Source organism: Panicum virgatum, chromosome 8K (assembly GCF_016808335.1).
Source record: "Panicum virgatum strain AP13 chromosome 8K, P.virgatum_v5, whole genome shotgun sequence".
NCBI lineage: Eukaryota > Viridiplantae > Streptophyta > Magnoliopsida > Poales > Poaceae > Panicum > Panicum virgatum.
Genome location: NC_053143.1, coordinates 41,198,874 through 41,203,739, shown reverse-complemented (window position 1 = coordinate 41,203,739; position 4,866 = coordinate 41,198,874).

Below are 4,866 nucleotides of genomic sequence, written 5' to 3'. Positions count from 1 at the left end.
GAGTCAGGCTGGCCGACGTGTAGCCCCTGAGTGTGCTGAACAAGTCGGGGAAAAGGTAGGAGAAACAAGTGCAAATAACTGAAAATTTTGAACTTTATTAATAACTGGCGAGTTGAGTACATAGCTTTATTTATTATTCTTCTACAGATAGAAGCAACGAAGGTGCTCAATTTTCCATGGGTTGCCCACATCCATTCCATCTTCACGCTGCAGCTTGTAAGTTCCTGGGATGACTACGCTGCTCACAATGAAGGGGCCTTCCCATGGGGAAGTTAGCTTGCCTCCGGGGGACTGGACCTGTCGGAGTACCAGGTCGTCGACGTTGAAGTCGCGCTGCTGGACATTTTTGTCATGATAACGATGGAGCTTCGGCTCATACCAGACGTGCTAGAGGGCTGCCGTTAGACGGTGCTCCTCGGCGAGTCGAGATCGGTTTGCCGAGTTGTTTCGGCTTCGCCCTCGTCATAGTTCTAGGTGTGCGGAGCACCAAAGGCGATATCCGTCGGGAGGATAGCCTCAGAACCGTAGACCATGAAGAAGGGGGAGTAGCTAGTGGCCCGACTTCTCTGCGTGCGCAGCCCCCATACTACTCTGGGTAGTTCTTGGATCCATTTGGAGCCGTATTTTTCGATCAGGTCGAAAATCCTGGCTTTGAGCCCCTGAAGGTTCAAGTCATTGGCGCGCTCTGTTGACACTCACTAACGACCATTTCCAGGCGTCAACTTGATCAGAAAATCATGAGAGTTTGCATTTCTTACATGCATCCTTATCCAATAAAGTTCCTAAATCACACTTTACCTTTTAGAATATGCAAGTTGTGTTTTCAAGCTAATATGTAGGTTACAAGCACACTTTGGCCCGACACAAAATCACAAAAAATATCCGAGTACCGATTCAGACTCAAATGGACCAAGTGAAGCCCAGGAACTGAAGCAAACCCAGCTGGGGTAGGCCGTGCCTCAACTTTAGGACAAGGGGAGACCAAGACAAGCCCACTCCAGAAAGTTGAGGGCGGTTGGCGGCCCGGGCAGGCCGACCGACCTACCTGGTCGGCCGGCCTGGCCCGTGGGCCCCACCACCTCAACCAAGGCACGTGGCACTTCCCTGTTGGCTCACAACGTCGGCTTGAGGTGCTGCGGCTGGTGGCACCCTGCTATAAATAGAAGGGGGGGGAGGTAGAGAATAGAACTGTTGTCGGTCGAAACCCACCGGTGAGCAGCGACGGGCAACACGAAGAGCCGGGAGGTCGCCGGGGCGCTGGCAGACACTGCTCCCTCGTCGACGGCCCGCAATTCCGTCACGCGCCCGGAGAATGTGTGGAAAGCCGGGCGTGCCACCTGACCTATACCCAATCAAGAGGGTGCGAATGTGCTCCAAACAGTTTCCTGCATACAAAGACACGTGTAAATGTAAGTCCGAGCTGTGGTCGGCTCCCCAGGACGACACTTGCATCGGCTTTTAAGAGCCGATCGAGTCCCGGTGTCAGATTGGATCTATTTGCATCCGGATGTTAATAAATAAAGTAAATAACTGTAAAGTTGCTTCAATTAAATCTAATCAATCTAGTCCATGATGGTAAAAGCTTCACTACTAGATCGGAACATCCTACACGTGACTAGGCCTAATGAACGTAACAGACAACTAAACCGTAGCCCAAAACAGAGGCCTAAGAACTAGCAAGAGCCGATTCCCGGAACAATCCCTATCAAGGCCAAGATAAAGCATCTACTACACCACCGGATCATCCAATCCGTTTGCAAGGCCTAACCTAGCAGATATTACGCAAACTCTTAAGATAAGAGCAAACCATAACAGATCAGATCTACTAAACATAAAAGAAGCAGGGTGTTGCCTCTGTACAACTAATTCTATGCGACAAGAACTAGCATAAGATTGAAACGTGATTGCACAGAGACAACATGATATTCGTAGATGATAAGCAACGAAGCACAATAGATCTGCTAAAAGCCATGCTACGAACATCTGGATAACTAGTACTACTCGCCATAAAAAACGCTTCAGCACGAGTAATACCAAGGTAAAAGCAAGAACAACACTGCCCTGATCATAAGAAGCGATCAGGGCAGCATGGCGCTTACTTGGATGAAACTCTAGGATTAGGGGTGGCGATGCGCCGAGAGTTGTTGTTTGCGAGACGTGATGACGCTCTCCTTCATGAATAACAAAGGGTACATATTTATAGTCCGGAGACTTGGGAAACAATCTAAACTAATCTTTTCCCGATTGAACTTTATCTTTAATCTTAAACTAAATCTAAGGATACATGGCCCATGTGGTCCAGATGCTCACGCAGGAGCCGATTTACAAGTCTACTTAATATTCTGCTTTAAGCCCATCTTGCTTTCGGCCCATAAATTAATCCTGTTAATTTATGGCGATAACACATGCCCCCCTGGTTTTGGCAATGATAGTTCCAAAACCAATCCGTCGCTTCATCTTCCCGTTAATGCTCATTAAACACACTGCAACCACCAAGGAAGACGCAACGCCTCTGCAACTGGCTCCTCGTAGAACGTGAAAACTGCCGATCCATCTTACATCTTTTCGCTATTTAATCCCACTCCGAATCGGCTCTTCTCCACAGCGAACTCCTTCCTCCTCCTAAAGCCAGTAGCGCAGAAACCCCAATCCTTCCACAGCCATGGCCATCTCTTCCTCTTCCGACTCCAACTCCTTTGGAGACTCTTCTTCCTCCTCTTCTCCTTCCTCTTCCCCTCTCCCTGCTTCTTCCATCGACTCCATTCCGGAGAGTCGGGAGTCGACACCGGAGTGGGATCCAACCGCAGCGTATGAAGCACTGGCTCCTCTGCACTGGGATGCAGAGGAGTTCGACTTCGGGGTCATCTCCGAGGAGGACGAGCCCATGACTAAAGGAGAAGACCTCCGGCTCCTGTTCTAGGAGGAGTTGGAGAGCGGCGAAGAAGAAGACCCTTCTTCGGACGGAGTCGACTCCTCCTCGGAAGAGGAGATCGACTCCCCCTCCGATGACGACGAGCCGATGGGCGGCAAGCCCGTTCGGTTCCTCGGGTCCTCCGAGGAGGACAGCGAGGAAGAGAAGAACGGCGACGGCGACGGCTGGAGCGACTTCGGATCTGAAGGCGGTAGTAGCGCCTTCAGCACCGATGATGATGACGACGACGGCAGCGACGATGACGGCAGCGGGGATGCGCAAGCCCGAACAGTAGTAGTAGCTTCGTAGGGGTAGAATCACAAAGCCGAAGGATTAATTCCTTTGTAAAAAATCGGCTTTCCTTGTAATGAACTTTCCCTTTTAATGAAATCAAATTCCTTTAATTTTGTGTGTTCGATATTAACTTTCCAAAAAGCCGATGGCAACGCATCAGGCTTCTATAAATATCCAAGAGCCGACGGAATTCAAACTAGAAGCAACCCGCAGAAGAATAGAGTAATACTTCCAGCCTGAACCGAACTCGACGAACTCTCGAATCCGAGCGCAATTCGAAAACCAAGCCCCACAAATTCGAGCAAGAACTCTCCAAGCAGCCAGAATTCGAATCAGAACCCACAGCAACCAAACCTTAAGTCAACGGATCTGAACTATGGCGGATTCTGCAGCTCAGACGACAAGCTCTGCAATCGATGATGCGGCAATCCACGGCCTGAAAGTAATATTCGGCCTAATCCTTTAGTTTTCTTCAGCTTATTAAGCTTCTGAAACTAAAACTCTGAAACGTGACACCATACGCATACTTCTGAATTTCTGAACTTCAGGTGCCAGACATCCTTTTGCCGCATCCCTCCAATCTAAAATCTTTCTGTCTTGGCCCACAAACCCATGAAAACCCCATAGATTTTATCTCTTGTGAAGCAAATAGGATCCCTTTCGTGAGTCAAAACATTGATCTGAACCTCTGGGCCGACTGCTTAAGAGCCTGGCCTAATCCACCTGAGAGCTGGACTACATGGTACAGCAGAGTAGCAAAAGCTCACATGCCCTTATGGCAGGATTTGAACATAGCCGATGCACTTAGTTTATCATTATCACCCCTTGACAAAGATGAAAACCTTCTGAAAACCATCGGCTATTTCTGGTCTGATGCTCTGAATTGTTTCCTCTTTGGTCATGGACCCATGACCCCTACTCTGTTGGATGTCACCATGATCACTGGCCTAGACATTAGCTCTCCTAATCCTGCTGCTCACAAAATGGCAGAAGTCCCCTTCAAACTTTCTTCCAAGGTTAACTGCACAAACTGGGGCACTTACATGGATCAGCACATGAAAACAAAAGGTCCAGTGACTGAGAAAGAACACACAGCCTTCTTAAATCTTTGGCTAGAGCACTTCATCTTCTGTGGTCCTTCTTTAGCTGCAACTAAGAACTATCTTCCCTTGGCCTATCACCTGGCCCATGGCAATCACACCGGCCTTGGCAAACTCTTCCTTGGAGAAACTTACAGATATCTCCATTTGATGACATCTAACCTGCTTAAGCACAAGAAACTGAGAACTGAAGGCCCTTGGTGGTTTATTCAGTTGTGGGCACAACTATACTTTTAGCACCATATTCCCAACTTCCAAGGCCTGACCAAGAACTCTTTCCCTGATGAGAGTGGCAAACAAATTAGATGTACTAGTTACGGCCAAGCTTTATTCAGCCTTCCTGGCAGCAAATTAAATTCATCAGATGCAGCAAACTGGTTCAGAGTCTTCTACAAAGGACTAGATAATCCCCTCTACTTCCCATTCACTGAATCTGAATCCTTTGAAAACCCAACTGCCTTCAGATTAGATAACTTTGCCGATGATGACAGCACTCGGCATCTGTATTCTTTGATGATTCGACCTGGCTTCCTCCCCGTTGGCATCATCACCTTTAATAGA